Source organism: Adiantum capillus-veneris, chromosome 9 (assembly GCF_014529385.1).
Source record: "Adiantum capillus-veneris isolate H3 chromosome 9, ASM1452938v2, whole genome shotgun sequence".
Lineage (NCBI taxonomy): Eukaryota > Viridiplantae > Streptophyta > Polypodiopsida > Polypodiales > Pteridaceae > Adiantum > Adiantum capillus-veneris.
Genome location: NC_140939.1, coordinates 157,942,912 through 157,956,506, shown reverse-complemented (window position 1 = coordinate 157,956,506; position 13,595 = coordinate 157,942,912). Strand labels below are relative to the sequence as shown.

General features: G+C 37.4%; 2 pseudogenes; both read right to left on the bottom strand.

Annotated features, from left to right (window-relative positions):
- Positions 1-6,846: 6,846 nt before the first annotated feature.
- On the bottom strand, positions 6,847-7,983 carry LOC147451452 (uncharacterized; annotated as a pseudogene).
- Positions 7,984-7,995: 12 nt separating this feature from the next.
- LOC147451451 (uncharacterized) lies at positions 7,996-12,252 on the bottom strand (annotated as a pseudogene).
- Positions 12,253-13,595: the final 1,343 nt, after the last annotated feature.

Sequence of the window (13,595 nt, the reverse complement as noted above, 5' to 3'; positions counted from 1 at the left end):
AACCTGATTGCTTCAACCTTTGCCAATCCCTAATTCACCATGGGAGAGCATATCCATGGATTTTATCTTTGGATTGCCTAAGTATATCCATGGGAATACGGGAATATGGATGATAGTGGACAGGTTCAGTAAACAAGCTCATTTTATAACTGTCAAAAAGACTATCAAAGCCCATCAAATGGCAACCCTCTTCATTTCACAAATCTTCAAGTACCATGGCTTGCCAATGTCCATAGTGTCGGATAGAGATCCTAGAATGACTAGTAACTTCTCGAAGGGTCTCTTTGAGAATCTAGGAACAAGGATAAACTTCTCTTTGGCCTATCACCCGCAAACAGATGGCCAAAGTGAAATAGCTAACCTAACAATCCTCGATCTACTAAAAGCCTATGTAACGGACGTAGATCAAACTTACCCTTAGTGGATTATGCCTACAATAACACTGTACATACTTCCATGGGAAAAGCACCTTTTGAGGTAATTGAGGGAAGATAAAAAAGTCCCTTGCTACTTAAGGTACACGGGAAGATCTTCTACTGTGCAGATGAGTATAACTGAGACCTACAAGCGTCTTTCCAAAAGATTAAGGATGCTATCTCTATCTCACAGCAAAGGCAAAAGGTTGTTGTTGCTGATAAGCAAAGAAGAGCTCAAGCCTTTAAAGAAAATGATTGGGTCTTGCTTAAATTTCTCAAGGCTCGATTAAGGCACACGACAGGCAAGAATCCTACAGGACACCAAAAGTACTATGCTAAGTTAGCAAAAGGTACTATGGTCCCTTCCAGATTCTTAGAACAATCAATGAGATGGCCTATCAACTCAAGTTTCCCAGTCATTGGCTCATACACAATGCTTTCCATGTGAGCCTACTAAAGCCTTACAAAGGAGATCCACCTCGAGAACCAACTATTGAAGACCCACCGGAGATCGAGGACCAAGAAGAGGTGTTGCAGCCCGAGTCCATTCTCCGACATGAAGACAAGGTACTAAGAGGCGGTAAGACTATCCGACGATATCTTATCAAGTTTAAGAATTATCCTTTTGAAGATGCTAGATGGATGCAAGGCATACAATTAAAGGATAACCTAAACCTTGTCAATGCTTACAATGCTTCCCTAGAGTAAGCAAATGTACAAAATGTTTAAAATGAACAAATTTTTTGTTTTATAAGACTCTCTTTTTCTTTATTGTGCACAAAAATGAAGTAGTATACATACTTAGATCAAGTTTGCGGAGATGACGTCTCCTGAACACCAAGTAGAGATTGTCACTCTACTATGGAAGACTGATAGGACTAATTTGGAGACATTCTTGCGGAAGCTTAGGCTCTCAAGCACCAAATGGATGAGTCATCCATTCTCAAACGATGTTGTAGGATAACATAGGGATCCTCTACCCGCTACGAAAAGGACTAATGAATATGATTTATCTTCTCTACCCCATAGTCGAAGACGACTATGATTTGTGGAGAAGATAAATGCTCCTTTGGTTTCTAAACCCATCTAGTGCTAGTTTCTCTTTTGAAAGATGTTTTTCTTGGATTTGTCAGATGGGAAACTTTCTTCAGTATGGTAGATGAGTTTTTGGACATCCAAATTTGAGATTAATTGTCCTTGATTTGTGCTTTTGGTACCCAAAGTTTCCTGACTCCTTGCTTGCTACTTGTAGCATTTGATTGTATAGAGGAGGAAGTAGATTGATTACTCCCTGGTTTCTGTTGTGGGCAACCTATTTTCCATTCCTCTTTGTTCAATGCAATTGGAACTAAGAGTTGTCCTCCTTTAAGTGATAGCTTGAGTCGATTGATGTTCCAATCTGGTACTACCTTGTATGTGCGCATCCATGAGCTTCCGAGAATCATTGTTTCATTCATATGTTCATCTGGTATGCATACAAATTGATGAGGGCATGAACATCCATGTACTATCACACTACTCCCAATGTCGGTGTTGGGTTTTTGTTGCATCCTTTGATACCAGATATTCTCGATGCTAAAGACTGATTCGTAGCTTTCTTGTAAGTGAAATAACTGACTGCATTCATTTGAACTTCGGTATCTACTAATGCATTTGTGTTGTTATTTTTCAATTGTACCGTAATGCGAAGGTCCATTACATCCAACCATTGATCATCCAAATCAGCTTCTCTCTTGAGTACTCGAAGTCGAGCTTCCTCTTGAGCCTCATCAATAACCTGTTGTCATTTAATCTTTCTTTGCTTTGCTACATGCATTTTCTCTAGCAATTCATTGGTTAGTGGCAAGTGGTACTTCTTTAAGCGGCATCCACTAATCCAGTTTGCCATTGGTTCAACATCTAGAGTGGACAACTTAATTGTTCCACGTGGAGATATGTCTTCAATGATAAATGGTTCGTTCCCCTTTTTCTTAAACTTGGGATCATTCTTCCTGGTTGCCTTAGCCTCTACCCACTTGGTCAAATAGTCTGTAGCTACAATGATATATTGAGCTTGAGTTCTATAAGGAGGTGGCTGTATTGGCCCGACAAAATCTATGCCTCATTTTGCAAAAGCTCTAGCCCCCATCATTGGTCTTAAAGGCATGCTATCTACCCTTGTTGGCATTTTTGCTCGTTGGCATGCATCACACCTTTGAACATATTCTTTGGAATCTGCAGAAAATGTTGGCCACCATATGCCTGCCATTAAAATTTCTCTAGTGGTGGTTTCACTAGAAAAGTGACCTCCAGCTAATCCAACATGTGCTTGTTCTAGAGTGGGTATATATTCATCTTCATTTGCACAGAGACACAAATGTTGATCCTTTCCCCTTTGATACAGTTAATTTCCAATAAGAGCATAGTCTCTTGCTTTAGTTTTAATAGCTCTTTGGCGGCATTTACTCATATTTTCCGAAAACATTCTACTTGATAAGTAAGTAACTAGATAGTTACCCCACTTAGGAGCAAGTGAAATGTGAGACATTGAAGACAGTTTTTCACAAATGAGTGAACATCACTTCTCATGGTTGGCCAAAATACTCCAAGTCTCAAGATCTGTTTCATAGTTTGGTCCTCCGCAAAGTGAAGTCCTACTTGGTAATGTGTGCTTGACTTAGGTATTGGGTTTTCTCCTCACGATTAATACGCAAAAGCAATATTCCATCTCGATTTCTTTTGTATAGCCTTTCAGCTAGTAACTGATACATAGCCAACTGCCCAATTAATCCTGGTGTAATATGTAGTGGTATTTGAGAATCCACTTGAGCTATGGTCATCAATCAACAAAACCATCTCTTCTGACCAACGGGGTATCATTTCTACAGAGAACATATATGCATCTAGTAGATCATCGTTTACTCCTTTTGGTGGTTCTCTTAAAATAATCCTTGACAAATGAAATGCTCTTTGGTGTGTGGTGACCTTTTTAACAACTACAGTGAAATCAAATTCCAAAAGAATGATGAACCATCTCACTATTCTTCCCGTGTTGCATGGCTTGTTGACCAAGTACAATAAAGCTTGGTGGTCCACAAACAACACAAATTTGTTGGCTAATAGGTAATGTCTATACTTTTTCATGGCATAGATCATACCTAATGCTTCTCTTTCGGTGGTTGTATAGTTTTTCTCTGCCACATTCAACTATCTACTAGCATAAGAAATAGGAAAATCAAATTTTCTCTCTCCTGGTTGAGCTAAAATACATCTAATGGAAAAATTGGAAGCATCTACATGTATATAGAATATCTTATTCCAATCGCTTGCTTTCAATATTGGGGCTGAAGTGAGAGCTTGTTTAAGCTTCATGAAGGATTCTTTACTCATCAGTCCATACAAAGAGTGTAATCAGACCATACATGGGTTTTGCGAGTATAGCATACATGTAAATGATTTTTTAGTAAAATCCACAATGTCCCATGAAAACCTGAACTCCTTTGACTATTTTTGGTCTAGGCAATTCAGCAATAACATGAATTTTATCCATATCAATCGCTATGTCATTATTAGACACTATACGTCCAAGAAGTTTTCCTTGTCTGCCCATAAATGTGCACTTTTTAGGATTTAAGCAAATCCTAAAAATTCTACATCTTTTGAATACCTTTTTGAGATGTTCAAAATAGATTGATAAATATACACATAGATCATCCATATATACTTCCAAGAAATTCCGCAGATATTCTTTGAAAGTATGGCTCATCAATCTTTGAAAGGTGGCAAGAGCATTAGTTACCCAAAAGGCATAACCCTATAGGCAGAAATACCCCATTCATTTGCAAAGGAAGTTTTATCCTGATCTTTGGGGTTAACCAAAAGTTGATTGTACCCTGAAAAGATGTCTAAGAAGCTGTAAGATTCTTTTCCTGCAACTCGTTCCTAAAACATGCTCGATGATTGAAAGAGGGTAGTTATCTCTAATGGTGACTGCATTCACTTTTTTGAAATTGACACATACTCTTAATTTTTCATTTTTCTTGGGTACCACCACAATCGGAAACATCCAATCTGTGTGCTCAATTTCATAAATGAATATGGCTTCCTTGAGCTTCTCTGTCTCTTCTTTGATCTTTCTAGAAAATGTCATTATAAGCTTATGGGCGTTGTCCACTTGGCTTCACATCATCTCTCATAGGTATGGTATGTTGACAGATTTCTGGATCAACACCCTTGAGATCTTTATAAGACCAAGCAAAGATATCTTGGTATTCTTTCAGTAAGCTTAGAAAAATCTATGTTCTTCTTCAATCAAGTCATTTGCAATGTAGGCAGGTCTAGGCTCTTCTCTTGGCTCGGCTAGATCTATCTTCTTTGCATTTTCAAGTCCTTCATAGGACTAACCCTGTTTTCTTCGTTCCCTTACAGGTTGTTTGACTATGATCTTTTGATCTTGGAGAGTATATTTCTTGTAATGGGATGGAACACTCATTACATCTTTACTCTCTTCCTCGGTTGTTTCCATTTTAGTGGTATACATCTCTTTTAGAGTTTTCTTCAACTCTTGATATTTCTTCTTTCGTTTAATTCGTGTCATGGAGAATCATTATCCTATTGTTTAGGTTTTGATTGCGTTTTCTTTTACATTTTTCTTGATGTTTTTGATGTCCCTTGTTTGTTGTCTGAAGATTTCTACGCGTGATTTTTTCCTTGACACAATCATGTGCATCTGTCTACATCAAAAACTATGTTCTACTAGAAACTAATTGCATAGGTCTAGATTTCAAGTTTCTTGTGTCTCTTTCTCTTCTATACCATTTTTGTCTCCTTGTTCTTTGGTTTGGAAAGCCAAAAAACTCTTCCTCTTCTCCTTTTAGGAGTAGTTAGGCTCTCTCATGTTCTTTTTCTGACCCAGAATCATCAGATGTATTTGAATGTTCTCCAAACTCATCAGTAGCATCATAATAGAGGTCTAAAAATACTTGTTGAGCTTTCAGTAATTCCTTGGGTTACTAAATTTAATCTTCAATGTGAAGGGTTGAGATCATTTGTATGGGAGTTATGTCATAACCATCCTCATTGCAAAATTGAGTAGGCATAGATCTATTCACACACACATCCATTGTTGCCAAAATTTGAGTCCACTCAAATGACTCAAACAAATGTTTCAGAAAGGGTTCAAGTACATATGCTTCATTTGTGCAATCCATTTCTAAGATACATTCTTCTCCTTTTAAACTCCTATTTTCTGAGGCACCACACATCCAAATAGATGTGTCTTTGTTTAACCAAGATGGAAGATTTGATTCAACTGAAGATACAGAGTCAAATTCTTGAATGGGTGTTTTCGTCACATCTCTATAAGTGTGATCTTTTAGATTAACCCGTGTGATTGATCCCCCTTGCTTCAAATATAGGTAATTGTTCTCCCAATCTTGAATGAGCTGTACTTGCCGCATGAATGGTCTTCCCAAAATGATTTCATGGTTAAGTCTCTTTCCAAAGTCTACTATAGCAAAAGTATGTTGATACTCAATTCCATAGGAACTAACTATCATTTTTTCAAGCAGTCCTAGGGGTTTTTCTATGTCCATTAGCCAATTGCAAGTTCATTCGAGTTTGGCGAATGGCTAGTTTTCCCCATGATTCCCATACTTCTTTTGTGGCTATGGCTATGCGGGTGCTACCATTTAACGAGCCTTGAAAAGCGAGCAAGGGATACAAAGCGAGCGAGACAAATGAGTTGAACATATCTTGTAGCTGAAATCCTAGTAATACTCGACTACGCTTAGCTTTATTTTTATCATTCCTCAACATTATGTAGGGAATTTACTGAGCATTTTTAATTCTAGAATAAATTTATCTCCATTTTCTCCTTAAGTTAGTACTTACCATATGTTTAGTACTTACCATGCTTGCCATATGTTTAAGGCATAAATATCCATGACTTTTTTGTCATTAAACCATAAACAAAAATATTTCTGACATGAGGAGGATTATAATTACAATCTTCTACAGAGACACAAAAATAATCCGCTCATACTTCTCAGATGTAGATCATGACTAGAGAGAGTGTGTGTAACAAACAAACTAAACAACAAAGAGAAACTGATGAAAAACCAAAGAAATTAGAATAGAAAGCATGATTTTAATGTAAAAAAAAACACAAAGATTTAAGACCAAAGAGACCATACTATGGAAAAGACACCAAAGTAGATGTATTGCTTGAGAAGGACATATTAACAACCACACTCTACATATTAACAACCACACTTTACATAAATTGCTTTATCCACAAACACATGGTTACCATTCATAAGAGACAACAATTGGTTTTTCAAAATCGATAATAACACCTTACATACCCCTTAAAATCAAAGCATAATTAGCGAGCACTACAATAAGATGCTATCAAAGTAAAGATCCAGATAAATGTTTTCAAGTTGTACAATTATTTATCCTCCTCACACTCATCATCAACAAAATCACACTTGCTTCTTTTCCTCCTTGGAGTAGCAACAAAATCATCATCAAATGAGTCATTTTCCGCCATTCTTTGTGCCTCTAGCTCTGCATAAAAAGGAAGCGTACTGGGAAAGTGTTCCCACCAATAACAATCAATGTTATATCCACAATGATACCTATCTTGAATCTTAACAAATGCACAAAGAAAAAAGTAACTTTTCATGACATACACATTGATAAACAAACATACATAAAGAAAGAGCATTGACTGAAAATCAATCTTATTTATACTATAGCTACTAACTACATTATAAAAGGACTATCTAACTTCAAAAGAAGGCCACAAAGAACATCATCATGTCTATGGCACACAATCCACCATCTCAAGACTAAAAACTAAATAAAGAAAGTACCAAGAGGTTACTTATAAGTCAAATTCCATGCAAGTAAGCATCCAAAGTAAGCAGCATAGGTCTAAGAGACACCCAATGTAAAACTTACTAATCATCCATCAAAAAAGGATTTCCAAGCAGTTTGACCACAAACTCCTCCACTCCTCTTCTATGTTCTTTTTCCTTTGATGCAATTGGCCTCTTCTCACTTGATAGCTTAATAGGTTCCACCAAATCCTTGATGATTGATGCATCATTGTCAAAAGCAAAGCATGTATATCACAATATCATGGCTGCATGTGATAGTGGTGCCGTACCACAACCCATGTCAATCACTAAAACCCCTGGAGAACAACAAGTACGCAGGACGCAAGCCATGAAGCTCATACTCTTTTGAACTGCTCCACAAATCAATCTAGAGGATTGTGGATGTTGTGTCTTCTTGCCTTCAGGCATGTAATAAGCCCAAAAATCATCATCACTTTGCAATGAATTGACTTTGGAAAGAGATTTACTATCCTCAAAATCCAAAGTTGGATAGTAACCCATTCGATGAGCAAATATGAGTATGCTGCATCGTACCTATCATGCACATCACAATAGAAAAGTATTAGTACTAAATCATCAAATCATTACTTTTATAGCTTGGTATTATCAATTGCTAAGCAATTACTCACACTGCGAGTGTTTTCTCCTTGTTTGCAACCTCCATATGGTATTTTTCTTCCCATCACCACTCTTCTTGCCACGACTAGACCTTGACAATATGCATACTTTTCAATCCAAGTGAGGCAAGGACCTACAAGTTTCAACCACAAAATTTTCAAAAAAGAAAAGAAAAAAAATAAAATCTTTTAAGAAAAATTCAATGTAAGTAGGATTACCATCCAATGGGCTAATCATGACCAACCAACCATCATCAGCAAGACTAGCAGCCCTTATGGAGATACCATAGCGTACATGAGCCTCTGTCAACATATCCCACAAAGGAACCTCCTCACCAACATCTATTCCCACCATACTTGTGGGAAAGTCTATCAAAACAAGTCCTGCTGCCCATTTCACTTTTTCCCCTCCATGATGATAATGATGGTCTTTATAAGCATGCAAGCAAAAAAATTCATGCATCTTCCCATATGCCTCATTCTTTCTTCCTTTCTCAAAATCTCTACCCATTTCAATATAATCACCAACACAACATCCAAAAATAGATTCAAAACATGTGTCTCTATAAGATTCTATCTTTGATGGCCCACTGTGAATATATGTCACAAATTCCTTTGCAAGAGTTGATTCTTCTACAAGTTACACACACACACATAAATACTCTTTAGGAAATCAAAAGAGCACACAAAGATATCATGATTTTAAAAAAACTCACCTAATACATTATCACTTTCTACAAGAATTTCTGCAATCTCTTGAGTATGAATGTCTTTCTCACCATAACCTAATATAGAGAAAACCCATAAAACAACACACATTCAAAGAGAACCCAAAAGCTTGTAACACTTGTATCAAATGGTTGTATTTAGGAGAAAAGACTAACCTCTTGATTTGCTAGTGATGTCTTTCTTTGATGCTTTCTTTGTAGCCTCTTTGTCCAAAGTAGCCGTAGAAGCTGTGGATCTCTTACCAGCATGCAATTCATACATATCAATCTCCTCCTCCAAATGATTCCCCGAAGGAAAGTCTATCCACCATAGATAGTTTTCTATCTCCCATTTACTCAATCCTTGCATGGTAGAAGGAAACATGCATAGAGGAGAGTCACCCACTTTACACCATGCCTTGCAAACACTTGGTATTTCACCAAGCAACTTCTTGACAACAAGGTGTTTAAAATACCTAAAATAGACACATATATTCAAAAAAAACATTCACATCAATGGACATCAAAAACAATCAAAGCAAAGAGCATTCAATTTACCTAAAAACAACACGTTGTGCCTCTTTTTCAAGTTCCATGGACTTATTCTCCTTTGTCTCATTACCACTTTTTCCTGATTTGAGATCCCCTCTTGCATCTCTACTTCTCAACATTTGAAACATATACTTACGGGCTTCCAACTTCACTCCATCAAAGTACTTTCTTAAAGTAGGGTCTAGTGGCATTGTCGGTGACTCCTTCATGCTTTCAAGTGAAGATTCAAGTAAGGACATGGCCACACTTTCAACCCTATCTAGAAAGATTTCTCTCACCAACCAACTGTCACAAATTAACATGCAAAAACATGAATTTAGTATTTAGACATACCAATGTCTTCCAATACTTCTAAATGATCATAAATTGACTTACCCTTTAAAATCAGCTTCTCTTGTAGGTATCAAGTATTGCTCCCTTGTAATTCTTGGAGCTTCTAATAGTTTAAAAATCTAACTCTTTTTTCAAATTGTAAATGAGAAGTTGCAAGCATTCTAAGTTTCTCCAATGTCACATATGAATCTTTACCCTCAAATTGCAAAATCAAACAATGTCTTTTTCCATTGCTCACCCAGTTTGGGATGTATGCAAAGTAAAACCTGACAGAAGTTTAATTATATATACCTAAATTCTCAAAATGAAAAAGAAACTCAATTACTTGTTTTGTGAAAATAAACACACCTTGCCAATTCTATCCGAAATTCGTTTCTAAATCTTTGACTTCTCCTTTCGTAATGTATCCTCCCTTTGTTCTTCTAGCATAGTTCTTTCAATTGTTTCCGTTGCCGATGCAACTTTCTTGTTATATTCAACCTTTACATAGCTTACAAATAAAAGTTATAATTTCATATACCAAATCTATCTATACAAAAAAAAAATTAATTAAGTACCTGAAACACAAGCCTTGCCAAGTAACCTCTCGAAAATGGAAACCATGACTCTTTGCTTCTACAACCTTTGACTAACTTATTCTCCTCCTCTTTTAGAGACTCAATATACTCTTTTGTATCACTCCCACATATGTTGTTGGTGTTAATTAGCACATCTCGAAGCAATGGTTTAATCACTGCATGCTCATTTAGCCTATTGCATAAAGAAGGATATGATAAGTTATTAATTAAACCTTTGGGAGAACAATGCACAATCAAAATTACCAAAAAAAAAAGCAACTTACATGTTCATGCGTTGCAAAGAAGCAAGAAGGGCTATCTCTGTGACCTTCCTTGGATCTATGAGAGTGCACATAACTCTCACATGTCTTGATTTATCCTCTTTAAAAAGTTCGGTTATAACTTCCATCCAAGCCTTTGTCCTGTGATTCCCCTCCCACACATAAAACATTTTCTTTGACATAAATTTCAGCTCTCTTTTTAAGGATACCTCTTTTTCAAACTCCATATCTGCTTCCAACCACATAGGATCCCAAGAAGCCTTAATAATATATGTTACCAAGGTTTCTTCCCCATTGCAAAGAAAAGTGGAGACAACAACGTTCCCTTCTCTGGCATATAGTTCTCTGTAGCAAATGCAATTTTAAGTGAACTTACATCTTTTTGGAGACCTCTTACTTTGGCATGTGGTAGTAACCTGCATAGAGGTATGCGAGGACACCTATCAGCTGGCAATACCCTGCAATGACCAATAACATCACCACCTACAACTAGCTGGATATTACTTGCTATAAGAGCATTGTTTCCATCTTCATCATCATCCTCTATAACTTCAGAGTTTACATCTTTGTCCTGCACGACATTTGCTAGTTGAGGTAAAGGGTTTGTGTCAACATCAATCTCTTCAGCTTCAACTGAGACAAAAGCCAGTTTCTTCTTTAAACTTTTGTTGGGACTTTGCTCAGTGGATGTTGACTTTGTTGTCTTCCTCTTTGCAGATTTTCCCATTGCGAACCTGCAATCAGAAGCTTTGAGTTGAAACCACATTGCTTCAGATCTTTCTCACTGATGTCATTTTTTGAGCAAAATAAATGAATTCATTGCTTCACCAGAGGCTTCAAACTTGTGTTTGGAAACGCAAGATGCAACCCCATGGTGAGCACACAATTTGTTGCGAGAAACTTTTGGCTACTTTGGACACCACAGCTTAGAAAAGGATAAAGTGTCGTAAAGTTGCATGTACAAAATACAAAAGATTAACTTAGAGCCATGATCCCTTGCCTTTGGTCACTGAGAGGACAACCGCGACAATACGAAGTAATCTCCTCCCTCTCTCTCAATTATTGCTGCGGGTCAGTAAGCAAAAGGGCAAAAGGGACTCGGCAGCCATTGTCATAATAAGCAATGCAATGGAGGGCAGTTAGAGGGAACATGTAGCCCAAGTCATTTCCGACTCCGACCCTATTTCATTTTTAATGATCCCATCCGCTCTCTCTCTCTCTCTCTCTCTCTCTCTCTCTCTCTCTCTCTCTCTCTCTCTCTCTCTCTCTCTCTCTCTCTCTCTTCTCTCTCATTTAGCCTAACCATTAAATAGATTTTACCTGAGAATTTGGAACTGCTTGGGACTGCGAAGATCTGCTAAACTGCAAAAATCTGCGAACTGCTGGACTATAAAATTCTGCAAACTGCTGGACTGCGAAAATCTGCAAACTGCTAGATTGCAGAAATCTGCGAACTGCTTGACTGCGAAAATCAGCGAAATGTGAAAATCTAAAAAACTGTTGAACTGCGAATAGGCGGAAGTTTGCGAACTGCTTGGCTGAAATTTGCGAACTGCTTCTCCTTACCTGGCGTTTCCAAAGCTTCTCCTCACCTAGCTTCTCCAAGTTGCGTTTCCAAAGCTTCTCCTCACCTGGCTTCTCCAAGTTGCGTTTCCAAATGCAAACGTCAAAGCCTTGGTGAGTGAAATTCCCACATCTTGGTGAGTGAAACGTTAAAGCCTTGTTGAGTGAAACGTCAAACCCTTGAGCGAAAATCTGCCCACAGCTTCTCTCCTCACCTAGCTTCTGCAAGTTGCGTTTCCAAACGCAAACCTCAAAGCTATGGTGAGGACTCAAAACCTCAAAACCTCAAAACCTCAAATTTCAAAGCCTTTAACTCCACACTTGTCTCACCAACACTGCCATTAAAGCGTTTCCAAATGCAAGCACAAAACCCTTGGTGAGCAAAATAAAGTCCCCTCTCTCACCAGCGCTATGAGATTTGCTTTTCCAAATGCAACAATGAAACCCTTGGTGAGCAGATGAAAACAAAATGATTCATTTCTCCTCACCGGCCTTGTTAGAATAGCGTCTCCAAATGCAATAACACAGACCCCTGTGAGCAGTTCTTGGAGAGTGCAAAAACAAAGTTTAGTTCTTTATTTAGCTACAACCAAAAATGGTGAGCTTTTGACAAGAGCGTGACTTTTGTACAATATATTTTAAAAATCAAAATTATTTAAAAATTAAAATTGATATTCACAAAAAAATGCTTTAAAACTTTAATGAGCATAGACCAAAAGGAAATGTTTTAAAATTTAAGTGAACATAAATCAAAAGCTACTTTCCTCGTAAATTGTGACAAAAGCTTTTACTTTCCTCGTGGATTGTGTTCTTTTATCAAACAGATGATTGCACGAACAGATCCTGGTCCGTCCCTATCAAACAGATGATTGCACGAACTTTTTAAATGCCATCCCATTTATTACTAATGCCAACCTTTTTCTCAACATTTTCTCAAGGCTCAAGAAAATGATTTCTATGGATCTGGCTTTGGATATTAAAAGCGAACCTATCTTGTTGTGAGCTCTGCATTTGTCTCTGGATGCTTCAGTCTTACAATGCCTCACTCAGTTCTTATTACATATGAAGAAAGAGTTATCTCAATTCGATATGACATAGAGATGTGTGATATTAGTCTCAGTGCTCTAAAGGAGTATTTTCAACTTGTAGACCAAGACATTATTCTATCTGAAGCAACTTCTATAGATGATGTAGTTGTATCTCTTTCTATAGTTTCATTAGAGGATGGAAGTCATGGGTATAAGCTTCATGATAACAATGGAGGTGTTTACAAGCTAGAAAAGAGACAAGTAAAAAAATTAGTAGAAAAAGAGATTAGCATTCTTTCAAGTCTTCAGAAGCTTCCACTGTTTAGCTCTCTTCATGTTGCTCTTTCTTCAACACAAGTTAGTCAAAAACTTGATGAGCTTCCGCTTGAATATGATGGCTATTGTTTGTTTCATCTTACACCTTACAAAGATGGTTCTAACATGAAAGGCATGGAGCAAAGGCTTGATGGACATTTGGACAACATACAAGACCAGCTCTGTTGATGCCTTTAAAGGAATAGTGAGAATAAGTAGGTTTTGTGGACACTTAAGGTGTTATAACATTGATTGTGCTTGTGTAGATATGTTTGGAGCAGTGAACGAGACTCAGTGGAAAGGCAAGCATCAATCTGCGCCACCTGTTGGACCATTGAACAA